The sequence below is a fragment of the Pyxicephalus adspersus genome, chromosome 7 (genome assembly GCF_032062135.1).
Source record: "Pyxicephalus adspersus chromosome 7, UCB_Pads_2.0, whole genome shotgun sequence".
Lineage (NCBI taxonomy): Eukaryota > Metazoa > Chordata > Amphibia > Anura > Pyxicephalidae > Pyxicephalus > Pyxicephalus adspersus.
The window spans coordinates 47599807-47627484 of NC_092864.1; the positions used below are offsets into that span (position 1 = coordinate 47599807).

General features: G+C 36.6%; 1 long non-coding RNA gene across 1 annotated transcript in view; it reads left to right on the forward strand.

Moving 5' to 3' along the window:
- LOC140334548 (uncharacterized) overlaps nucleotides 1-27678 on the forward strand; it is a 52570-nt gene that overhangs the window by 9669 nt on the left and 15223 nt on the right. Inside the window, exon 2 of the long non-coding RNA XR_011921589.1 lies at nucleotides 16477-16552. This is a non-coding gene — a long non-coding RNA (uncharacterized lncRNA). The remainder of the gene's footprint in view (nucleotides 1-16476; nucleotides 16553-27678) is intronic.

The following is a 27678-nucleotide window of genomic DNA, read 5'->3' on the forward strand; positions in this document are numbered from 1 at the left end:
AGGGTGGTCCACCATGTAACCAAGATCCGACCACCCCCGGGACAACAAGCCGTCAGAGCACCAAGGAGCCCTTAAAAACATGCAAGGTTATATCTGCTGACCTAGTATATTTTATTCAATGCAGAGGGGAGGATAGAGGAGGTAAGAGGGAGGTGATGCAGGTAAACACTTCTGCTTATCTCAGAAGGTCAGGTTTTCCAATACGCCTAATAAATGTCCCCCACATGTGCTTTTAGTGGGGGATCTCTCTGCCATCATGGACATAGGATCATATCAATCTATGTCTTGTGGCAGCTTAAAGACCCATACAAACATGTAATTATTATGGCTGGACATTATCTTTGACACAAACACATTGGTGCTGTTCTGTTCTATGGAGAGGAGATAGGGAAAAATGAGTAGGAGACATCCCCCGGCTGCATTCATTGATCAGCTCAGTGTGCGGTCCCCGGCACTAGACGTTAAATAGGGACAAGGCTCCCCATTCAAAACCTCTAGTGCTCCCTGATTTGCTGAGGAAAAAAATCCTGATGACGCACACCTCTAGTGCCGGGGACCGCACACAGGATTCCCAGGGCTGCATGAATGAATGCAGCCCTAGAAATCCACTGCAATGCCCGGTAAATTACCTCTAGTGCCCTGGAAATCCACTGTGATCCCCAGGCACTAGAGGTTAATTAACCTCTAGTGCCTGGGGATTGCACACATGAGGATTCCCAGGGCTGCATGAACGAATGCAGCCCTGGAAATCCTCCTGTACTGATTTCCTGGAACTTCTGATGGTTATCCCTTGAAATAGCTGTCAGGTCTTCTGAGAACCCCTACTTTAATAACCATATCCACATATCACAGTACATTAGTGTGGTGGTCAGGAAGAATAATGCCTCCTACATTCTTGGGCATTGGGAAGAATGTTTTCCTTACAGATAGCCAAAAGGATCATTGGCATCTAATAAACAGGCCTGGTAATAACAAACTGCTCATTGCTTAAGGAACCCATAACAAGCTCTGGAGGAACCCTGGGTGAGAAACACGACTGTACAATTTATGGATGTCAATTACATTTTATATCCTTATGCCTCTTTTATGTCTCTATATGTCTTAAATAGAAATATTTTCAAATTGCATATTTCTTTCTATTAAATAATCTGGTTTTCATTTTATCAATACTAAGAACTTACCAAAGTTGGGGGAAAGAGGTATTGAACTGAGCACTGTCATCATTCTGACCTACAGCAACATGAACAACCACATTCAGCTGACTTTTGCAAAAAGGAAAAAGCTCTTACTGTTAAATATTTGGACCACATTCATCCAAACAATTAGGTAGTGCTGCCTTCCTGATGTAAAGTATTATATATACTAAATTTACAAGAGCATAGCAGTTGTGTAAGTAATCATACAAGAAAAGAGGAAAGCTATTAATGTGAAGCTTGCTTTTAGTGGAAATAAAGGAGGTAAAAGAGAAGGTAGAATATGTATCTGGAATATAAGCATATAGTTTATAATTTATTTATAATTGAGCAGCACAGCACATTCGGGTGCATACTCTGCATTTTATCGATCCAGCATAAGTTTTTGTATCCATTGCCACATTAGTCAGGTCTAGATTGAACATGATACTACTACTGTATGCTATATTATAAGAAGATATGTATACAGGTCAATGTTAGTATCTTATCCCCTGTACAGATGACTGTGCATGAGAAAACTTTTTAAAGCAGAAAGTTAAATCACTGTAGCAACTTTTCTTCCTTATTAAAAAGCAAAGGTCACCTCTGGCAGTTTCACTCTGAAAAGAGCTTTTTTTGCAGTGATCAATTTTCTTTTCTGACATTGCATAATAGGTATTACTCTGATGAGAAGATATATAATAAACTGTATTTTGATAGTAGGACGATATTTATCAGCATACAATAGGGGATGTATATCAATAGTAGGAAGTGACACAATGAAACCCAGTTGTTTTATTTAAGTTTTGATGTAATGATCTACATTTGACATTGATGGTCCTACAACAACTTAAATCTCACTGAATGTATAACTACTGAAATTGTGTACTAATTTGGGGACCATTTATCATGCAAGGCCAAGCCACGCCCCAGCCATAGAAACAAATCCATATCTATTGATCATAGCAAACAAGCTCATAGCACAGTACTGGAACTTCAAAGCAAGCAAAGCTGTAATCACTTTCATTAACAGTTAGTGTTGAAAGGAGAGCACAGTAAAAAGCCTTGGAAAAGTCATGTGACCAGTCTTTCCTGGTATTGCGGGTTGTTCTCTGTATCATTATGCAGAGGACAATCCGTAGGACACTGCAGGCCTACATTTTATGAATAGGTGCAGTATGGAGTAAAAAAGAGAACAGATAGGGGTATTTGAATATTAAAAAGGTGAGTGAGAATGTATACCCAGCTAAATCCAATACCATGATTCAGTATGATAGCTGGTAAGTGGAGGTGTTGAAGTTTTAAACTTTAACACAGGAAAGTCTCATTTAAAACAAATGTCAAATTGACAAAACTGGTGAAATCAAAACAATATAAAAACGATTTCTATTGTAATTAAAACCCTCTAATTTTGAGATTTGTGATGGAAGTAAGATAAATAGATTTAGTTTTTTTTTAAAATGAGGAATAAGACTAAAATTATGCCATCATTAGTAATGAAAAACAGGGTAGTTTAGTTCTGCTTTAAAAGGTAAATTTGATTTGATATCAGCCATATAAGCAGTTTTTTGAAAAAACTATGAATATCATAATTTCAGTTCTAACCACGTGTGCCTTTGTATTGCAGTTAGTCTTGTGTAAAAGTCAATTTCAGTTGCCGAATGCTTTCAAAGAATATCCCGACTGCAGAAAAAAAGACTTTAATCAATAGGATAGCCCATCAAGGCATCTTTGTCTTCATTTGACTCATTCAAAACCCTAAAATCACAAAGATAAATGAATTGAACATAAATAAATGAAACAAAGTCAGGAGCAGTGCATGCTTTCCTTAATGGACGTCTGTTTGTTATTACAATATAATAAATGTAAATTAGTACTATAATACAGTGCTCTTGTAATAGAATTACTTGTGTAATGTTTTTATTAGTTTAAATGTAGCCATGTTTTATATAAAAAAATAGTCTAAAGAGCATGGCCAAATATTATAACTGAAGTCTAGAAGCTGCACCCCATCCCAAAAACCACAGATGACAAAGGACAGTATTGCCTATGGTCTCCCTGCTGCTGATCTCCATGCTGTCTTCCCCCAGTTGACTTACCTTCCCTCCACCTTTTTGGACTTTCCTGCATCTCATCCCTATGATTTTTTAAAATAATGCATTTAAGTATACAGTAATAAATCTGCTTGCCTTTAACTTTCCTTTTAAAAAGTGCCGCATCATACTATATCTTTCAGCACTCTAGAGCAGCAGTCGCAGGCATGGACCATGTCCCCCGTACAAATTCCTGGCTCAGGGAAGTGGGCGGGGTTATGCCATCATGACATTATGGGGGAGGTTTCTCCCGCTTTGAGTGACACCCGGCTCCCCGCACATGGGCAGTCAGGAGCCGGTAAATTTAGTGGTCCGCGTGACCAAAAAGGTTGGTGACCACTGCTCTAGAGAGTTGGATCTATAAAAACTTTAGAATTAGAAAAATCTATTTTTTTCATCAGCGATTATACTGGAAAGATTTATTTCATCTGGTGTGCTAGTCAACTCATAGGCAAAAGATGGCTAACCAGTTTACTATCGGCAAATTGTGCAGAGTGCCAAGCCAGTGTTAAAGCTCTAACTCTGATGGTATTATTGTTTCTTGAAACATATATATTCCATCTCTAGAGCGCTTTTTTAATGTTATTCTATAGAGGAAATCCATTAGGGATCCAGCAACTTCCAGGGCATTCCTAAGCAATGTATGGAGAATGTACAGCAGAAAGACAAAATGGGAAATTTGGCTCATAGCAATTCTTTGGGTATCAGCCGAAATGGCTGTATAAATTTTATAACTGGTGAACACAAATACAAAAAATTAGGCAGATAAAACACCCCCAATGTACACCTATTACCCATGTTTCTAGCTTTTTGCCTGGAATTCAGCTTTAGGAGTAGGAGTGTTCATTTCAGATAGGTAAAATTATATTCTTGAAATATCTTCTGACAATGCTTCCTGTGCAGATGTAATTGAATGGGTTACCAAGGTAGCCTTTCATTAAGTAATTTCAGTTTTGCTTTCTGCCTTTATAAAACCAGACCAAGTATCCAGCAGCTGGTGAGAAAAACAAGGCCAAGCGAAAATACCCTACGGCATTGCTGTCATGTGATTGTAGATTAGGTAACGATTGGAACTCACAAGAAAACAACATTGAAATATGATGTATTATTGTACTTTCTAAGCTTTTAATTTCAAAATTGATCCCTGCTCAATAAAACAGATTAAAGTAGATAACCAATGGTACATTTACCCCAAGATGCTCTTTTAAAGAGATCGATGGGTACTACTGTTTCCTATAGTAAACATTTTAAGTTACAATAAACAGCAAAATATATAAAACATATTAGTAAGAATTTTATTTAAAAGTGGCATTCAATATTGAATAGTTCTGAAAACATTTATAGTCTTTTATGTGGTACTGGTAATGACTCTATGTCAAGGGGTACGTGAGGTCATGTGACCCACCACACAAGGTAACACTAACTTTAGGCGTACACGATTAAGTGAAATAAGTGGTACATTTAAAAATGTTTCCACCCAATATTCAAACAAGTTTACCCAAAATTCAAATTTTTTTTTTGCTATGATATTTGGTATGATATTTAAATGAAGGTTGTTAATAAAAATACAACAATACTGTTGTTTCTCTGCTATGTGTTTGTGATCATAGTAATTCAATCCAGAGCTTGGACCATTTGATGGACTGACATTTTAATTATATACATGCTGATGCACAATAAAATGCACTCTGTTCAATTCAGGCTCTGGGCTGTGATCCATTTATCATCAAATGTAGGGAGAAAGATATGGTATCTGTGATGTCTGACACGCTTTAGAAGCTGGAGACATCCTTCTGTGTTGTTTTTATCTCACTTCTTAAAAAGAGTGATGTATCACCGTAAAGTATGACCAAAATTGCAAAAATGGTTGAACACGGTAAAATGAAGAAAATATATATAGTAGGAATTCCTGACATCTTTTGTTGTAATGGTCTGGTGCCACCACTTTTCATTGGTTAAGAGAAATATGTTTGTGATCATGGACAGAATGGCCCTAATTGAATAGGCTGCAGAGGATACACTTTCATCAGTGAACCTGGGTGATCCAGCAAACCTGCAGTTAGCAAATGTTTTGTTAGCAAATTTGTTAGCAAATGTTTTCAATTCTGGACCAGATCCATTCCAGGTTTGCTGGATCATCCAGCTCACTGATGAAATGGTATCCTCCCCAGCCTTTGGAGAGCTTTAATAAATCAGGCCACCAGATGCATGCAAAAGGCAAGGTCTTTTAAAAAATCCAAGAATACCCTAAAAATAAAACACTGTCACCATAGATCTATTTTATTTGAACTGCCGTGACTCTATGTCACCAAAAAAAGAAGAGGATTTAGTGGCAGTTTAGCAAAGGATAACTGTTTATTAAAGAGCAAAAAAAAATGATTTAAAATTAAAACAGCATGCATATAACCATGTGTTGGCTGATCATATCTGAGATTGATTGTAAGGTGCACAATGGGGTGCATTCTGCATAGTATTAGAAAACAGGCAATCCGGGCTTCTGATGCGTTTTACTATTCAGCTTCTTCAGGGGAGATTGGAATGCCACAGAACTGTGTTATTAATATAGGGATATCATTACCATGAAATATTGCAGAATTAAATTTGTGTACATGTCTATATTGTTAACAACAAATTTGCTACATCAGGCTTAGTGGCTAAGGGGAAAGTTGTCTGTTAGCAACTAACCAAGAGGTAGCAAAATGCGTTGGGACCAAGATTGCCTGTCTTCTGTTCTAATACTGTGCAGGATGAACCCCAATTGTGCACCTTACTATCAACCTTACTATCAATGTTCTGAACTTATATTGTGCTCTGTTAAATATTCCATTAAAATGTGTTTGTAATATCTGTTTAAATAATGTAAAAAATCCCTGTTAATACTTACAGAAATTCAGGGCTTCCCTGTGTCCCAAGCATATTTTCTATTCTGCCTCAGGCAATATTATGAGCCCACCCAGTTATGTCTATGGACTAAAGAACACCTCTCCCTATTCAGGTAGATGAAGAGTGTTCTTAACATACTTCCCATACAGAGGGGTGTGGAAACAATACAGTAAGTGTTGTCACCATAGGACAGAACATTTGGTTCTACCAGAATATCCGGGTACAAATAAAGCAAGCAAAGACTTTGTGGCTTTGCGTTTTTTTTTTTCTTCTTGTGTATAGATACATTCTGGTGTTCACATTGCAGAACAAGTGCACTTTAAACAGCAAAAAGATACCTGTTATCCCTCGTACTTTAAAAAAGTCTTTAAAGAACTTGAAAACTGATATATTGACAATTTGTCCTTTAGTCATAAAGAAGATGGATACAGCCAGGAACAGTAGAAGTGACCTATTAGAAGGAATCAGCTTACAGTAAGCTTAGACTCCAATCCATTATCTGTACTGAATAGGTGGCTGGGTTCAAAGGGTTTCCATTATTTTAAATAAACTTCAATGTAACAGGGTGGTGGAGAGGTTTACTCCTTTTTAAACTCTACTTTTTATGTGACTTTTGTATTAAAATATTGCTGTCTGTTTGCTGGTATTTCATTGAAATACAAGGAATATGAACAATAATTATTACAATTTTTACAACTGATGTTAAGTGTTTGTCTTTACGGGCAGACAAATGGATAATACAGATGTATTTGTTTAATAATTCTGTTTAAGGTAGCACTTATACTTAATGATTAGTAGATCTTGACCTTGAATGTATGGCATTAATGTTTCTTAAAAACTGTGTATCATAAACAATAGTCATAGTTTTTTATCTTCTGTAACATACTTTTCCCCTTTTACTTTTTTTCCTGTCACTTTTTTTTGCATCTCAGCATCTCATGCATTTGCATCATCTCTGCTTCTGGTATACACGCCTTTGTCCAGTGGTGGCTGCATTGTCATTGTCCAGGGTGAGCTTCCTGACAGTAACAGCAGCAGAAAATGCCTTTGTAATGAGCATAAGAACAACCACTTACAGTCTCAGTCAAAACTAGGTAAAATGTGTATGTAACAGTGTGACAATACAGAAGAGCAATTGCAGGGCAGGAACAAAGTGTGTCACCTCGAACAAGTTCTTTCTTATCATGTTCACATTAAAAAGATTGACATTTATTTTGGGAATTACTTTACCATGGTCAAGGATACATAGTATAAGATTGGCAAGATTTAAAATGGTTTCTAGGTTTGAATCCTGACCAGGGCACTATCTGCAAAACTTTCTACCACACCTCTAAATGCTTGCATGTTGGATTAATTGGCTCCCCAAGAAACTGTCCTTGGTATGTATGGAAATTAAGTAGCACAACCAAAGTGTTTTTGTTAGCCTATGTGTGAAAATAATAAACAGTAAAAACTAATATAAAATAAAACAGGCCATAGTAGCTACTAATAACTAAAAAAGTGTGTTCCATTGCATTTTAAAATGGGTCTTAGTTTCACTGGTCGGTCCTGGTAATCAGTGGCGCTGGAACCACCAGCTGACGTCAAGTGCAAAGTCTTGGGCAGAGCTCCTGGATCTCCAGTTCTGTACAAAGTGCTCACTAGATACGCCTATACAAGAGCAATCAGCAGCAAAAAAATATTGTAACAAATGCAAATAAATCTCTCCCAAAGTAGCACTTTACAATTCCACTACATTCCAGCAGACTTTGATTGTCATGTTTTGTGGTATATAAGTGGGGCCGCACAAATGTTAGGTCTGTCCTCCATTTGAAGGAACTGTCTCTTTATGGAACCATGTCTCTGTCTGTGTAGACCTTTATAAAATCTATATTTTTAACTACAGTAATTTCTTGTGATCTGCACCACTGGGACTGTGTCAGAGGTGTGTCGCCCTTACCCTACATACTTTGTTCCTAAAGCGTTAATTCTTGTTAATCACAAAATGTTAGGAGGAATACTTCCCACATTCCACAGCCACTTCATTGGATCTAATTCTACCTTTTAGTCTGCTCTACTCTTTTAGATCTCATGTAGTTTAAATATATAGGAATACAATGATAGACACGGGGAATATGGCTGGATCTGCAGTGAGAATATCCTAAGTACCCTTCTTCCAATAGCCTTAACATACTTCCTTGTCTTTGAGCAATCAACATCTACATTGTGTGCATGTTTATACTAGGGTATGCCCCTCATACTCATGAAAGCTGAATAGGAAGAAAAATGTCTTCCATATCACAAACCCAGTTCAGCTGAATGGGACTAACTGCTACTTGATCTTGATCTATAAAGATTTTACAGTTTGTCTACCATGAAGAAGTCTCCAAGCTTGTTGGGATAACATATTATGTGTAGACAATGGAAATCTCTAAACATCGTTTTTGGAGATATGTAGGGTTGCTGGAACTCTCAACCCTGAGAGGCTTCCAGAATTTTGTTAGTGCCTAGCAGGTTGAACATATCTGGCCTATGTGTCCAAATACAGTAGCACTCCTGCTAAAGATAGCTATGCCAATTCTGCAGTTTTTGTCCTAACACTTCTTTTTCTGGATCAGATGGCTACCAAAGTAAAAAACAAATATATAAATGTGGTACGTGACCAATGACTAATGACAATAATATAGAATACTGTAGCAATACAATATAAAATAATATACAGATTTTAATGGCTCACAACTATAAAGCACTAATAGCTGTATTCATTTCATGCATGCATTTCGAGAAATGTATAAAATTGTCTTTCCATTCCAAGAAAACATGTTGTGTAACCCTATACACTATAATCAGCAATCTCAAACACTGCCTCTGGGTAGGGTTTTCTAGTTTAAAACATATTTAATAAGTGGCTGCCATCACTTCACTTAAGTAAATAAGAAAACTTAAAGCCATGTCTGAGTTATAAACATTATCATATATTAACCATGTGTATAGACAATTTTATCGTCAAATGGTAAATTTTAGCATGTTTTTATTATGCTTTTTTTACTTTCAGGTGGTATAAAGGCTGAACTATATGCAAAAAAGCTAAATACACCATTTAAAATATGGAAGATGTTGGTCTGTTAATGGATTTTCTTCCTCAATTAATTATTTTCTGCAGTACAGCCTGATCACCTCCCCAACCCCACCATGTGATTGTAAAGCTACGTACACACTTCCAATTATTATCGTTGTTAAACGAACGACGAACGATCCTGCACGATATCTACGAACGATCGTATAGCACCGATCCTGCACATACAGATAACGACACGATCGTAATTCATAAAAACCTGTGACGCTTTTGGTACAGAAATCTAGACATCAGTGTAACGCTCAGGTGGTTAAGCAGAGACCATGCAGCTTTGATCTATATAGTCAGGTATTTAAGAAATGTTCTGATTAATTTGGAACAGCAGCAAGACTATAGAAGAGACATGATTTCTGTCCTGTCATGTTTTAGGAGGTCTCAAGATTAAAATGCAATGGCAACTGTTGAGTCACTTTCACTATGTAAATGTTAAAGTGGAACTATAGTTTTCAAATAAGGAAATGAGAGCAGGTAGGCTGTTAGTTGCAGAAGGGACGACCAATGTCCCTACTGCAATAAAACAAACTTACCTGCCTATTCACAATCTTTTCTGTAAAGTATACTAAGCTATGGGCATCCCAGTTTACAAAATGCCAGATTTCCTGACATAGCCCCAGCTGCTGTGATTGAATTTACTACCACGGGGTTAAGAGGTAAGTTATCCCAACCTGGCCAATCAAGATGGCTAAAGACTTGAATCCAGAAAGGGACAAGGTAAAGATGGCGGAAGAATGATGCAGTGAAGAAAGTGTCCCATCTGCAACAATCTGCTTGCAATTTTTTATTTTACAAGTTTAACTCTTCATTAATAAAATATCACCTGGCTGCTACCCCTAAAAATTGTGAGAAAACATGGCAGAGACACCAAGTTTTAGAATAAATCAACAATGCTGTTCGTATATTGGATAAAAGGTTAGGAAAATATCACAAACTATTAAGTTAGCATTTTTCAAAAACTTTGTAGAAACTCTGAAGAGCTGAGTCATTTCCTTGCCAATCATTATGACACATCTTTGACGACTGCTGCATTTGAGGACATCCTGCAAGCATGCCCTTTATTTTCTCACAGAAGGAAGTCTGCATTTTTAATTAGTACTATCCCCTTGAGATGCCATAGAATAATCAGAATGTCCAAATATCTGAATGTGTACTGTACATTCCCACTGACAATGGGAAGAAAAAAAACTAATGTCTTGCAGACTATTGGTAGATAGCACTTTAAATTGTAATGGAAAAAAAGAAGCAGTAATCCCATAATGCATGCTGCAGACAGAGTGTTTGTTCAACAGTTAGATGTGAGTACCCAGGAAACACTAATTCCCACGCTGAAACAGTTTTCTTTCTTTTTTTTTTCAATGTTGTGTCCTTAGCTTGTCCCCGCTTCCAGTGTTCTCTGCAAGTAAAGTAACAGAACTAATTACCATTTGTTAAAGTATTCCACTTCACATAAATTGTTATGTAAATTGGCTGAGCTGGATTACTGCCTGCTTGCTCTTAATCACAGGTTTTGTAAAAGAAGAATATGATATTTCAGAGAAAAATGGTAACAAAATGAAAAAAATTAATTTACATTTGACTTATCGGTCAAATATGATGGTTTGATTCAGATTTATTTTAAAGTTTAAATGTGTATATAAAGCCAAAATTCCTATTTTATCCTTTGGATAGAATGCAGAAGAAGTAGAATGTCTTAAAAAGGTCAAAGCTTCTGTCTGATTTTTATTCTACTTATTTAGAAGGTTTGGCTAACAGATAACATATGGGCCTGAGAATGAATGAATTATCTCACCAAATCCCACCAAATCTCTTGTGGAGCAAATAAATATCTCTTTAGCTAGCCATACATAAATCAACTTTTTGAACTCTTTATATAAATCCCCACAATTGCTTGAAAAATCAGTTGATCATTCATTCCCACATCCCAATCACCACTAAGTTGCCTCTTCAGAATCAATACTTTGCAATTGATCAAAACGCCAATTTTTTACTATATTTTCACTTATTCCGTTCCTCAATAATTGAATATAAGTTTATTTGCACATGCTTTGAAATTGGATGAATCATAAATGAATTACAAGCTCTCAAAGACAAAGGCTAAAGAGTGAGATAACTGCAGGATTAACAGAAATATTTTGGACCTGAACAGTTGAGGTTCTTTTTTTAAATCTACACTCAATAATGATCACTTTAGGTCATTCAAATTCAGAAAAAAAGGAAATGATTTATAGTTAAATCCATGAAATCAAGTAGACTGCTATATTGAGCAGGAAAAAAATTGACCTGCGTATATTCAGCCTACAGCTATGTATAGGCATTAGATTAATGTTGCTGGAAGCTAAATTTTGTGAATGTTTTTAGGGACAGGAGAAGGAACGAGCACTGTACAGTTCTGTTCTATGAAAAGGGGGAGGATGAGCGAGCGGCACCCCGCTGTGTCCTCTTCCATATGATATGACAGCGGTTGCCCCTGCTCAGTCATTTAGTAATCCGCCATGGTGGATTGTTTAATGACGTTTGGGGGCTGGTTGCCAGGTTTTGTACGAGATGACCACATATGTTCATCTTAGCTAACAGTTATCTAGTAAGTGTACAAAGGTTTACTTGCCACATGCAAAACTGTTATTTTGCCTTTCCCAGTGCCTGTCTAAATCAAATGGCCTCTGGGTACCATTATACTTATATTTACAGACTACAGTCTATTGATTCAATCAGGCAGTTGCTCTCTGCTAACTATATTATGATAAGAAAGTCAGCATGGTACAAGGGAAGCAGAGCTCAGGAATAATTTTAAACTAATATGGTTGCCCCCATGTACACAGATAATTATGAAATATATATAGAAATAAAGTACCTAATACATTAAAACACTTTATAGGACTGTGTACATGAAACTGATCTATTTTACCTTGTATATCTAATATCTTTTACGAAATTACAGTTCATTTTCAGATATTCATTTGGGAAATAGATTTTACGGTGCAGTGTAATTGTTTTCCTTTGATGCCATCCCAAGTGCTGATGGATGACAGCTGACATTGGCATCAGAAGGTGCAATTACCCAGCTGTCAGACATGGACAGTTGTCTGCTGTTTAGCAGTACATGCCATATTGCTCTTTTGCTTTTGATTCTAAGATTCTTCTGTCAAAAATCTATTAGGGTAATATTAAAATAAATATATGCCTATGAACTTGGTTGCAAGAGTGATGCTGCTGAACTCTGTGTGCAAAGTTTTTTTTATTTTACCTATTAAATACATATAGAAAATATAATCCCCACTTAAATCCATTGCTGCTGGTAGAATGACACACATTCCATGATTACATAGATTAGAAACATTTTGGGACCATACATCAGGCATGATATAAAGATGTGGCAACCAATGCACACATGTAACCTGGGAATAAAATACTATAAAAAGAGTAATAAAGTGATAGTAATAAAAAGAATTGTTAAAATAAAACATAATAAACACACACTTACCATTTCATGCAGTATGACAATGTGTTGAATTCTACTAAATCCATCTTACCTTACCTTTGCTCCAATTCTCTTGATTTTTTCTGTTCCACTTGGAAAGTCCCACTGCTGGGAACATTCCAGTCCTGAAAAAATGATCATCTAACAGAAAGACTCCCCTCTGTGTACATTACCAACAGAGCTTAATGGTTGCTAATGTACAAAGTTGAGAGTCATTAAAGCGTACCTAAACTAGACAACCCTTTTATGTAAGATAAAAAATCTGTTTTTTTTTTTATGTGCAACACCCTTTTTAAAAAAAAAAAAGTGTGCAGCACCGCCTCCAATTCCCGGCCGCCTAGGCGGTCAAGAATGAATCGGAGCGCAAAGCCTCCTGGGATACTTATGTCACGCATCCCGAGAGGCTCTTGGACATGCGCAGAAGGAGCGCCCAAGAGCCTCTCGGGATGCGTGATGTAAGTATCCCAGGAGGCTTTGCGCATTTTTGCTCAAAGAGAAAAATTTGCCGATGTCTGTATGCGCAGTAAGATCTGCAAAATTTTTTTTCATCCTACGTCACCCGATCTTGTGCCTGGGTCAGGTGACGTAGGATGAAGAACCCGGAAGAGAACATGAGGATGGCGGCGCCCGGAGCACCGGCTCCGGGACTGTTTGGACTTTGGACTTTTGAGTATAGTTCTACTTTTGAAGGATGGGAATGCTTCCCCTCAAGATCTGCTGATATATTGGCATTCTGGCATCTGGCAATTTTGGGAATGGTCACTTCCACAGCACTGGGATAAAAGAGGAACAAGGAAGAACCAAATTATTCCAATGCGGTTGGTAGGTCTCCAAGCTTTCGAGCCGCCTGAGGCATTTCTGCTTAATAACCATTTGGGTTTTGGAAGCTCACAAAACCTGACTTTCAGCCCATCATTGATATGGGACCTCACTTCCTAGTCTATCATAAGTTCAAACCCTGAAAATATTGATGCTTCCCAATAAACCTCAGATTGCTTCTAGAAACATGGAACCTCATGTAGGAGCCACACAGGTCATACCCCAATCTTCTATGGTGTTCTAACTCTCTTATGTGAAAATGTTACAGTGACACCAGGCTTCTGCTCAGCTTCCTGTGAATAATTAATTGAATGATGTCATGCAATGTCAAGTAAATTCAGTCCAAATGGCACATATTGATTTATGTTTCTTGTTGCTGAAACAGATACTATTGGCTTTTTGTCAGTTAAAATAATTGCCTACTTGTAGATTTCATTAATTATGCCAGGTAATTAATGAATGGGTTTGGCTGATGTAGTATACTGTGTGTTACAGAAGCTTTCTACATGCATGTAACAGCGTTGAATGCAGAGGCCGTTTTTAGTCCTTTTTGTTGGTCCCCAGTAAGCTCATTACAGAGTATTTTGATTGGCAAACAATAGTTCTATACTGGGAACCCTTAACCAAAAACCTAACTAGCAACATAATGAGCCTAATTTCCTACAAGAAGTTAGAAAAAGCAAGCCATGGAATGCCTGCATTGTGTAATTACATGAATCCATAGAACACTTTCGGTACTTTTTTATTTGCATGAACAGTTGATACACAGATGTTTAGCAAAAGGTTAAAGTTTATGTCAAGGCAAGAAAATATCTGCAATACATGCAAATTTTCCCTACGTTTTATTACTTTAAGCACCCTGCACAGAAAGATTATGTTGATTTGCCAGAAAAGTCATGGTGTGGGCTGACAACGCAGCATTTTTGTGGACCATGTGGTGTCAGTTCTTTTGAGTTGTCATTTTCTAAATCACTAAAACCCTCCTACTCTCCTTTTTACTACATGGACACTAATTATTCTGTAAGGTAAGAGCTAGGAGGGTAAATACACTCCTTGAGATAACTCAGTAACATAAGAAATGTGCACATAGCTCTGAATGTCTCACATATTCAACAACTAATTCCTGTTGTAGTTATCAAATGTTTATAACAAAAAAACCTTTAGTGGCATATTTACATATTATTGCATCATGATGGTTGAGTGGCTTCCATTGTCTTGCAGTATTGGATCTGTCCTCTTGTCTGGACAATATCTCTATGAATTTGGTATGTTCTCTTCTTGCTTGTGATGGTTCCTTCCACTCCCATCTAAAAAAATTAATTGTTAGGTTATTTAGCTTTCCCCCAAATTGATATTAGACATTAAATAGATACAATAAACTACAGCTAATGTGAGGGACATTAGATTGCAAACCCTATTTAGGGAATACTTGGATACATGAATTATTGATAGTAAATCTACTTTAAGCTTTAAGGCAAACCTTCAATTAAAATAATCTCCAGGGAAAAGGAAAATAAGCTGGGAGATGGCATAAGGATGGAAGAAAACAGAAAAGTACAGCTATTTAGGAATTTTTGTGAAGATGTTTTAAGTGCAAAAATCATATTTTCCCAGTGGTGTAAATTTTACATAAATGAGGCTAATTTTACGGGAAAAATGATACACTTTCATCAGTAAAGCTAGGTGATCCAGCGGGGTAAGGACAGTTTTTTTTTTTTATTAATTTCGAATCCTATTGATTCCCTAAAAACCCTAATCATAATAAAATTCACCCCACATTTTTACTGATTTAATAGATGAATATTGCATTGGGTTCTAGATCTATGTATTATCATATGTCATAATTCCCCTTTGGGATATATATTGTACGCATTCCTGGAATGGTAAGTACTGGATCAAAAACCATTTCAGGACGTTGGTGGCAGTGTGCTCGATATAACATATTGAAATAAATGCTGTCTCATTGGGGTCCCTGAGGGGAACTAAGGAAACTCCTAGATTTCCTTGAGTCATAAAAATGATATTACTAGGAAGTAAGCCTTTGTACTAAAGCTGAAAGAATTGAAGGGTGAGGCCCAATAACATGAGCGTGTGACGTGAACCAGCAATAAATTAGGTGTGATATTATCAGAAATTTCTGTGCTAATTTCTCCATAAAACTTAACAAAATGTTTATTTGTACAACTCAGGCTGCTTTAATTAAACAGTGCAAAAAACAATGATTTGCAAATGTAGTAAACCAGCCAAACTGATGTCCATCGTTGTTCTAATACTATGATTTTAGGTCTCTTTGAAACAAGTGTATGAATGTTGTAGTTAATAATACACCAAATTACTAATTCTTTAACAATCAGACATACCTATTAGTTGTATACAGATCCCTGTGAAAGGCTTATAGATTTTAATGTTGGCCAAAAGCACAATAATGAGTTAACACTAAGGGTATTACCTTGTGGTCAGTGTTCTTGCCCAAGCTTTGTTGTCACAAAAGTGGATGTTAAAGATCTGGTCCATGCTGTATGACAGAGGGAACTAAGTTACAAAACTTGCTGCACGGTATTACAAAATCCTTTGGCAGGTAGTTTCAATATGTGTTTTTCAATTAGAATGTAGTTGCCTTATAGAAGTTCAGCTTTCAATTTATATTTTCATGGTGAAATGAAAACATACCAGAACAGAATTTTTAAGAATGGAAACTTGACTCTGGCTAGAGTTTCTGATCTTTTCATTGTAAAGTAGCAAAAATCATGCTTGAGATAGTATATGGATACAGTGACAGCAGTATTTGCTCAATGCGTGTGCAGCCTCTGATAACTGTTGCCATACGGTGAACGTGCCTAACTTTTATTCCTTTCAAAGTCTTCTCAGAGAAATACTGTTTTATATGTCTTATCCTTTTAATGGCTTTTATCTCAACAGTTGTTCAGCAGGGATACCCAGCGTCAGAATCTGCAAATCCTAAATAATACACAATCCTATAAATGTGTAACTGAAGGTACGTATAAATGTGAATGGTAAACATTTTATTCAGGTAAAGGGTGACATTCTACAGTTTGAAGACCAGAACAGAGCAGTGGCCCACTTCAACAGAAATTAATTAAAATTGGTCTATGATAGGATTGTCAGCTTTACACTTAATGAAAGCTGCAGCTTTAAAATATTTATAATGACTTTTGAAATTATTTGAACAAGTTATAGCATTATAAGAGTTTAGTAGCCAGGTGTACATATGCTTAAGCAAAAAATGTCATTATTGCCTGGTACATTACATTTTATGGAACATTTTGTTTTATGACTCCTCCTGGCTTTTGCCCACATCTGTGTTTTCAAAGCAGTGGTCAACAAGTGTGGTCCAACCTGGGCAATGCTACCCTAAATCATGCTAAGCATGATTCCTTCATAAATTCATACACAATTCCTCGGGGAAATAAATAAGGAATGCATAAATCTTTTATACCATGACTATCTGGGGGGTATACCAACTCCATCCTCCACAAAATGGAACAACAACACATGTTATGGTAAGGTGGACAAAACAAGAAACACCCACAATTAATTAGTGAGAAGCATAGCAGAACCTTCTACTATTCTCTAACTAACTATTAATCTAACTGTTCTCTTGAAAGGTTGTTTGCAAGACTTACTTCCATCACAGAAAAGAAAAAGGGTTTAGTCACTATTTTCTAATAGTGGACAGAGCCATGTAAAAAAATACTTTGTATGGCACAAAGTACTATCCTAAAATGAAGAATAAACCCTTCTATTTTTTTGGATTTGTCATGGAAGGAGATAGACCTGCAAATACTTAAGAAGTCTCTACTGTGTATCCCACCCTTGACAAATTGTTCTGATTAGGTGTGCTCATAAATCTCTGTTGGCCACGACACTGGCAATAAACAAAAATGTATCTACTGAAAATATAGTACATGCATACAACACTTTTTTGGACCTGACCCACCATCTACCAACATGTACGATCTACCCAGAACCTAAAAACTAGTGCTAGCTTCTAGATCCACTTTGGATTTGCATTGGATCCAATTGTTATAGCAGATCAGAAATATGATTAAAAGTGACCATTTACTAATTTTTTATTTAGTTTTGGCTAAAATAGGGAAGAGCTAAAATGTCTTTTAATCTATTTTTTCCTGCTGTTTCTGTCGCATTGGGGAAGTTTTCCCCAATGCGACAGAAACCTTAGCAGGTTTTGTTATATTTTAATGTTATCTTAGTGTATACATTATGTCAATCATTTGAAAAAAAACAAAACAATGGAACTGAACTGAGCATACTATTTTTAGAACACAATCAATCCAATAAATCATCAAACATATAAAATAAATGAAAGAGTGAATAATTAAGTATTCTACTTAGCATAAATCCCCACAGGAAAATAGACACATTCCTATGCTTTTTTACACATGCCTATCATCCTGTTCTGTTCTGTCTGACAAATTGTTAAAGAATGAAAAGGTTCACAATAAAGAAGTGTGTTGGCACGCTGCCCGTGTTTTCTCATAACAATCCCCTACTCCACCCTACAGCAGGATGCCCTGCCCGGCCACTCAGTCAGGAAGCCAAAGACCCACTTTGTTATTCAATAAGCACCGTCTTTGGCTATAGAGGAAACATAGTTAAAAGCTATTGTTTTCCTAAGGTAAAATCTATCATACCTACACCAAACCTCCAAACACTGTTTTATAATTTTTTTGATAATCACTTGTGTATCATCAAATTATGAGAGATATAAAGATTTAATTATAAAACATTTAATCACCAGAAAAAAGGTATTGTCTTTATAAATTGTCATAAGAAAAACTATTATGAGAGTAACATTTCTCCATATGTAGAATACACTTATTTAAAAAAGTTTATATAGTACAATGTGTTATTTAAATAGAGTGGGGAAAAGTTAGAATCTTTTTAAGGTATTACTGTTGGCCAGTAGGTAGGTTGACTGTCTTGTACTGGTGACCATTGTCACTAAAACAGTGATGGGAAATACAAAAGTCATCAAAAAATAGGTGGTGAGGGGAAAACCTTTGAATTCGGATACCTGTTTTAGTAACAGCTAATACACCTCCAGGACAGAAAGTAAAGGTAAATTTCCCTAACAGTAAAATGTTGACTGACAACATCCAGCTACTCCATCAAAAACAGAACTTTGTGGTCACAAAGACGTGTGGTTATAGAACATGGCAAAATAGACGAGGCTCATAAATGTCCCATTGTAACCAAGTTCCAATAGACAGCATATATACATAAGAAGTATACTGCACCATATAGATGATGGTCACACTCTTTTTGTAAAGCAAATATACCAATATGCAAAAGAGCAATATAAACCATATATAACCATCTTCATTTTTTTTAATTGTAAAGCATACCGAGTTTATATACCTGGTGGTTATGCATTCTGGCACACATCTTTATTGACAATAGAGTAAGATAGTCTTCAAAGACTCTGGTGGTAGTTAAGCTTTTTTAGGTCTATACATTCTAAATCTAATGGGACAATGACAATTATGATAATGTTGATAGTATTTTTACATATTTTGGCTTAGTATTACACATTACAGGAAACTCTCTGTTTGGTAAACTTAGATTACCTGTATGGCCTCCAATACAAATCTTGGCAAAGTCATTAAAGAATTAGTTAGAAGTTGAAATGTTGCAATAACATAGCACAAAGCTTGGCATAAATAAAGTTATTATGTGGTTTTCATTCAAGTTCAAAGGCTCACACTTTATGTAGGCACAAAACCTATTCTAATCTAAAAACATAACAACATTCAACAGAACTTCTTCCCTAAATAATTTCACATAAAAGAGAAGTTAAACAACAAAGTGCTGTAGTACTTGAAAATGACATTGAGCTCATTATAATAGCAGATATTATTAAAACAAATATGTGGGAGTTTCAAAGCTATGAATTATCAATTAATAGTTCATGTTATAGACAACCAGATTTCTGGGATTTCTGTGCATAATTTTCATGCAGAAAGAACTATTACATACTGTTCCAAGCAGTTGCAAGCACTCCGCTCTTCATTGACTGTCAATAGATGTCCATGACTGTCCAAATCTTTTACCAAGATGATGGGAGAGTTGGACAGCTGTATAAAGTCTTCCCAAGAACATCTCAAAGATTTTCAATGGGATTAAGGTCTGGAACCTGTGGTGGCTATTTCATATGGGAAAATGATGTATCCTGCTTCCTGAACCACTCTTTCACAATTTGAGCCAGATGAATCCTGGCATTGTCATCTTGGAATATGCATCAGGGAAGGAAAAATCCATTGATGCAAAAACCTGGTCATTCAGCATATTCAGGTAGTCAGCTGACCTTAGATTTTTTTGGCACATAGTGTTGCTGAACCTAGAACAACTGAAGCAAGTTGGGGACTTTATTTTTGGCCAGGCAATGTATTTTACCATTGTATTTAGCAATTTACCTGGAATTCAACCTTAAACATTTCCCATTAGGCTTGGAGCACAATTCAAATGTCTGTATGTGTAAAACAATTTGATCCCTTAGATTGAAAACTCTTCTGGCCAGGGTCCTCTCCTCCTTCTGTGTCACTGTCTGTGTCTGTATGTCATTTGCAACCCCTGTTTAATGTGTGGCGCTGCATTATATGTTGGCGCTATATAAATACTGTTTATTATTATTCTTTTTATTATCATTAATATTAATAATAGTAATAATAATTATGATGATGATGTTCCTGTCTAGTTTAAAAAATGCCTAAAAGAAATAGCTGAACTGCATATGACTGCAGTAATGCTGAAATTAGTTATTGAAACTGTTGCAGCTGTAATTTCACATGCACAAACTTTTTTTTTTAAGCACATTATGTAAAATTATACTGGAAAATTCAGTTTTGTGAGTGTCTGGAATCTGGAATCCCTTGTTTCATTGCCTGATGTTCCCAGTCTTGAAGGTTAATAAGATAGGCTTGTTGCCAACTAGATGATTTAACAGCTGATTTATGAATCTTTAACACATTTAACAGGCTGCAGCCATAGAACACTTCCTAGTCTCTGGCATTGATTAAAGTGTGGAGACTTCTTGCTCAAGTGGATTAAAAAAACTCTGATTAAAACAGGGGTTTATCATGATCTGCACATTATTCTATTGACTATGAGTTCTTAGAACCATACACACCACTGCTAAAAGTAATTTTCCTTACTCCTTCATAATGGTGTGGTCTCATTCGTTAATAGAAGAAAACAAGCTTTACACATTGCTTTTGTCTCAAGTGGATCTGCATTTGAAAGGGGTGATGACCTGACTGTTTAATGTGCTGGTCTCTTAAAGGTCAGGAAAGAATCTCATGTCAGCACATTTTCTTATTTATTGCTCATAAAACCTTGGTCATTCAGCAAGTTAGCCTGTGTCCCTTCTGATGAGAAATACCAACTTCTGTGTTTTCCTGCTGAGGATAATAAGATTGTTGTTGGATTTAAGTATAGAGTGGTGTTTTTTGTAAGGTTTTTTATTATGGAACACTTGAAAACAACTGCACAGTGGCTACGTAATTTTTTTTACAGTGGCTTGGATGAAATTTAAAGCTGACTTAGCTGCAGATAATGTCATTTAACCTTGGATGCAGTTTTTGGAATGAAAATGTTGCAAAATTTGGATCCTATAAAAAGGAAAAAATACAGCTGTGTCAATGTACAGTTTCTTTGTGTATTGTCAACATTTTTAGGAAGCCACTAGTTAGATCCAAACTTCTATTTTATTGTGGCCATTTTCCGTGATGAGTTGAGTTTCATTGGCTCCTCTAAAGCAACACTCACATTTCCTATTTGAGAATGGTTAAAGTCCAAAGTTTACCATTTTCCCACCACTGCCATGTCTGTTTGCCCCATTGGAGTACTTCTGCAGCCAAAAAAAAAAAACCCTAAACCAATTATATATACTATTATTCCAAATGTCTTTTTTCTAGTATATTGATGGTAAAGTTCCTGTTTTTTACGCCGTGGTGGTTGGACCAGATCATCCTACCACAGACTCCACCACACTTTGATCTGCTCCCATTCAACTGAGGGAGTAGTTGGGAACTATTTGTTGCGCATGCTTGCACGCAGCTGCTATAGATTGTGGCATGGTTCCAGGAAGCAACATGTTCTTAAATATTTCTTATTAAAAATACAAACATAACAAAATATTCGATAAGACTAACCTTTTGGTTCAGTCCGCAGGGCACTGTTTGATTACAGAAAGATGAACAAAAACCAATTTACCTGACACCAATGGTCTTTATGGCAGACTGTAAGGGTGACATACTTATCACTGGCCAGGAATGTAAAAGGCATTCTTCTCACTGACAACCAAGCTAATGTACTGTGAGTTCTGTATATAGTTATTATAGCAGGGGTTCCCTGAAGACCTAAAAGTTGTTTCAAGAGTTACCCCATGTTAAAAAGGGTTGATAAAGTCTGTACTAGACTGTACAATAGCTACAATAACTGTATATTTTTTTAGTTAGTAGTTAGTTCATATAGTTTATTTTTAATGCTGCCACCTAATGATCTGAAGTTATGATTTACTTTACTATGTTTGTATAAAATGCCACAACACTGTACTTGATATTTATTTCTACAGCAGGAGGTCTTCCCTAAACTTTAAAAAGATTTGAATCTTATTGTGCTGTGCAATTTGACTTCTATATATCAATCACCTTAAGGATTCAAACAAGTTTCCAATCAGCTGACTGCCAACAAGAGATTAAATTGTTAAGTAGCATGAAATTATGATTTGCAATGTTACAATAAAAGACTCAAGGTACAGATAAGTAGGGAATTAGTACTGTGGCATTTTCTCCAGCATAACAATTGACATGTATACAAATAAGCCATACTGTACGTGTTTCCATTCATCGCTTTTAGAAGAATATCATATTTCACTCGTATAGTATGAGGAATGCTTTTAAGGTTGGATATACAGAGCCCTAGACAAAGGTTGATGGCTTTCTATGACTATATGTTTCACTGTTTCCATCTGATCTCATCACAATGTTGGAGTAGAATAGTGATGAATATTTTTAAAGATATAAAACATAAAATATAAAACATAATAATAGATAGTACTAACCTTTTGCTTTTAGTTCAGGCTGCTGGACGCTGTTTGGGTACAGAAAGATGAACAAAAACAGCTGCTGAGGAGCATAACTTTGAATTTTGCAGCACAACCTCCAAACCTTCCGTGTTCTACATACAGTTTTATGTGTATGTCCAGACAGAAAAAATCTTTTATAGTTTTGAGTAGAGTATAGCAGGATTAAAACCTCAATTAAGGTATTGTTTTTTTCATTTGAGAGAACACTCCCCATTGGATGATTTTCCTTCACCTTTTGTCTAAAGACAACTCAAAATGTTGGATCTTTGGATTTCACCATCCTTTTGGTCTTTGTGACAATGATCACCAGGACACAGGCAGAAATAAAAAACAACCTTTCCCTATTTCCCAAAACTGGAAAACATTTTACCTTTACATACACTTGAGATCCTGATACAATTTTTAGCATTGTGTTGGCTAAATACTTTTAAAAATGTTACCAGTACCAAGCCCTACCTGATTCCCCATACTGTCTCTTGATGTGGAGTGATACTAGCGTTAAATTTGGGGAAGTCCCATGAGCCTCGCTGATTTTTGTCAAAAAAGGCATACATTTTTATCCTGAAGAAGCCGACATAGTATCAGCGTTGTGCCTTAAAAGTTTTTTGGTTCTTGTTTTTGTTGAAATTTTAAATTGTGGGGACGTGGCACATATACACAAAGTATTATCATGTTGGAAAACATTTGATGTTGTAGCTTTAATATTTTTCGACCTCTAAATCCGGTGCTCCTTTTTTAATTTTTTTTTTGGTTTCTCTGCAAGTTGGAAGTTTTTGAACTTGAGAGCTGTTGTTCAATGTTATAGGTAAGTTGGTACCTCTGACAGGATGGTGCCACATCTAGTATAGAAGGTAGAGAACATACAGAATAAAAGACTTTTAAGGCACCTTTCCTCAATGAGTATCAACCAATATATAAAATAAAAGCATAATTTCTTTATACATTAAAAGATACTTAATCGACACCGTACCGGTTATTCAATGTCAAAACACTGATTATCACCAACACTACCCAAACTTGTGGCACTAGGATTATTCCAGATATCCCATATCTCCTGTTTTCATTAGTTGATGCCTAAAAATGTCTCACAACAGTTTGTTCTTCTGTTTTTCTGCAGTAAAGGGGATGTATGGTGCTTTGGTGTCCTGCTTCTTTCCTTGAAAACCTATCACTTTATATATTTATTTTCTGTATATTTACCAGTTGAAGCGAGAAGGTGTGTTCGCCATGAATAGCATAGAGTAATGTCTTCTGCTTGGTTGGGCATTTATTTACACAATACACACAACTGAATGTGTTAGAAGAGGGATACAGCCCTTCCCTCTATTCTAACAAATAATGACCATTATGAATCTTTAGTCAGAAAAAAGCAGTCACAAGCAAAGCAAATAGGGAGTGCTGGGGTTTCTTCTAAAGCTGCGTACACACGGCAAATTTTTCTCGCCCGATAATCGGTATCGGCCAATTATCGGGCGAAAATCTGCCGTGTGTACAGTCGGTCGTCGTCCATCGTCCGACGACCGTCCTGGCGGATCCATGGACGATGGACGACGACCGATCCTAATGAAAGGGAAGGGGAAAGCGCGCAGCAGGGTGCCGCTCCGTCGCTCTCCCCCTCCCCTCTCCATACAGCATGAACGGTGCTGTATGTACAGCATCGTTCATGCATCGTGCAGTCTTTTCTCGTTGGAAAGGATCGTGAAAGATCCTTTCCAACGAGAAAAATTGCAGGTGTGTACGCAGCTTAAGAAATGTGCTCTGCAGCTAAAGTGTTTGTTTATTAATGTTTATTATTATTGTAAATATTATTATTATTATTTTTACACAAAATAACATCAACATACTACGCAGTGCTTTACAAAGTCCATAATCATGTCTCTAGCTATCCCTCAAAGAGCTCACAAACTAATGTCCCGATCATAGTCACATATCATTAATACAGTCTAATGTCATTTTTGGGGGAAGGCAATAAATCTAATTGCATGTTTTTGACATTTTACTTACTAATGGAATCATATGAGGGAAACTTGAGACGGGCATGACTGTTCATCTTGGGTGACGATGATCTAACGTGTGTACGTGGGACATTAAAGTCAGTGTTAAGTGTATCCTAAAGCTGACTCATGCCAGAAGTGTATGCACCACTGAAATTACCATCCTACAGGCCACACATAGCACAACTAAGCCATGAAAGACAGTGTCAGGGATCACGCTAAACATTCAGCTTACTTTTTTAGCACACATTAATGGTAAATCTGAACATGTTTTGAGTGTGTACCCTTTTAAATATTATCTCCTAAGTCTATCTTGTGATTAGTGAGTACAAACATTTTTTAAAAACTATTTAACTATGGCATGCTATTGTTCACTGGCACACCTGTTATATAATCTGGTAAATTGATACCTAATGTAGAAAATGATTGGTGACCTTTGCTTTCAGTATCTGACCCAAAACAAGCTTTCAGGCCAGTCAAGTGTGAACTTAACTGTGGGATGCCAGAGACCCGCAGACCTCCTCCTTACCCCCATATAACCAACTTAATCCTTATTAAACAAGCCACTCCTTTTTTGTGCTTCAGTGGTCCGTAGGCCTTTTATTAATATATTCCTATTAAATGTTAAATGCACAACAATAAATCCAGTTTTAACACCAACTCCTCTTCTCACTATTCTCCCACTGATACCACCACCAAAACGGAATACCCTAGAAGACCTCAACTGCCACACAACTACCTTCACAGAGAAAAGGGGTGGGCGGGTGGGAACTTTTGCTCTAAAACTTATGCCTACCCACCAATTCATAAAGTACAAATTACTTTAACCATACCCTTCTCCCCCCAGTCATCCAGGCCTTCCTCCTATACTCCCTTCACTTGCCTATTTGCAGGCCTGTCTGTCTAAGCGACAGGCCTGCAAATAATCTGTCTAATCCTTATGCAGTTTATGCATGCAGATGTCATTTATTGCTGACATAGGCATTTTTATGTTGTCCAGCAATGGGCCTCTATTATTAACGCTCTCCAAGGATGGAGACGATACATTTTCATCAGTGAAGATCAGTCAGTGATCCAGCAAACCTGGAATGGATCTGGTCCAGAATTAAAAATGTTTGCTAGCAAATAACAAATTACTTTGAAAAAGTCCATTCCACGTTTGTTGGATCACCCAGCTTCACTGATGGCTGTGAAATAATTGTGATTACAGATACTTGCAGCACCTGTACTAAGTCACAATTTGTTAAAGGCTTTGATCCTCCAGAGATGAGTAGGGAAAGTCTAGGGCAGGCAGCAACGAGCAAAAGAACCAAGAACAGAAAACAGTAGAGCCCCAGGACCTTGGTTTACATTTATCTGTCCTAACAGCTTATATTTTTGGAGACTTCCTTATGTTAAACAGAATAAAGATACACCCTGGAAAGGCTGTCAAAATACAACGCATCTGCTGGAGCATTTAAGATTACTTAAACCTCAGATAAAATTCCAAAACAGTCCCTTTTCTTTTTGGATGAGCCATACAAAAACAGGAAACAACGTATCAAAGGATGGATTCTACTAATGTGGTAAAAATTTATTTTTGTAAGTGCTTAGGTCTTACATTATTTCAGAAACAGTGATGCCAACAACTGTACTTTTGTAGCAATGTACAATTTACACACTATGTTCACATTGTATTAATTCCAGAAGGCAACTTTTTAACCAGCTAATCTGCAAAAATAAAATGTTTGAAAAACTTTGCGGGTTTTTTTGCTCTACAGGGATCTGTAAGAGAGTTTTCCCTGGTGAGACAACCTTTTACCCGGGCAGGAGAATAAGAAAACAATAAATACCTGATAGGGGTTCCAGCATTCCCCTTCCTAACTTTAAAAGAGCACCTGTCCTGGTGTGGAATCCTCAGACTACAGCAAAACCTAAAAGGAGGTATAATTCTTTCCCAACCTATCCAAAGCTAAAACATAAAAACAAAAAATTTTTGGGTGTATATACCTTAAGGCGGAATAATATTTATTGCTGGGTAATGAACTTCTGCCATATTCAGCAAAGTATTCACAGCATACTTACTGATTATGGGTGTGCAACACTCTGCAGAGATGACAGGTGCCGGATCCACGTTGTCCTAGTGCACTTCCTAGAAAGCTGTCTTTGTCCATGGCTGACTTCTGAGTGCTCTAAGATCCTCTTTGGCCATCTGATGACCAATAATTATGTAACTCCTGTGTTTGCCATTTTCTCTTGTGGCTGGCTTTTATTATGCAGCGTGGAGCTAATACAAATAGCCACTTGGAGCTGAAGCTTTGTTTTTTGACAAAAGACACATTGCATGTCTCTTTTGTCAATTAGCACTACCTGGTGACTTTTTAGATACAATTTTTTTCATATAGAATGGCAAACCTACATGTATTTTGTAGTTATACAATAATATACAGCCATGTGGTTCAAACAAAAGGCTTAGGTAACGCAGCTATAGTAATTACTACTTGCAATAAAAGTTTGAGATACCTTTTAGGCAATTATATCTAAAACATCAACAATGTGTTTTGTAATTTGATGAATTAAAGCTGTTTGAATTTTCAGCTTAGGTAGGCTAAATACAATCCTAAAGCATCGAAACTAAAGGTGTTTAAAGTTTTGGTTCTGTTTTTTTAAAAAGCAGCCACAGACTGGGTAGAAAAAGACTGTCCCCTTCTAGCAGAGAGCCCCAGCGGTCTCTCTGCAAAGGTTTGAAAACGGTCCCCTGCTGATTTAGACCTAGAGCTCTGCTATTTCCATAGCACAAGTTTTTGCTGATTAGAGAGCTTAGGAGAATATTGGATGTTATTGCCCGCCTTTACCTATTTCATCTTCTCTTGCTGCATGTTCCATAATATAACATGGAAAGTGGAAGAATTATTAAAGCAACCTGCACAACTAAGAACTTTTGTTCAGATAACTCTTCAATAGAATCTCTGGGAAATGTATGGTTGAAGAATGTAAATGTAGTTGAAAAAAAAAAGAACT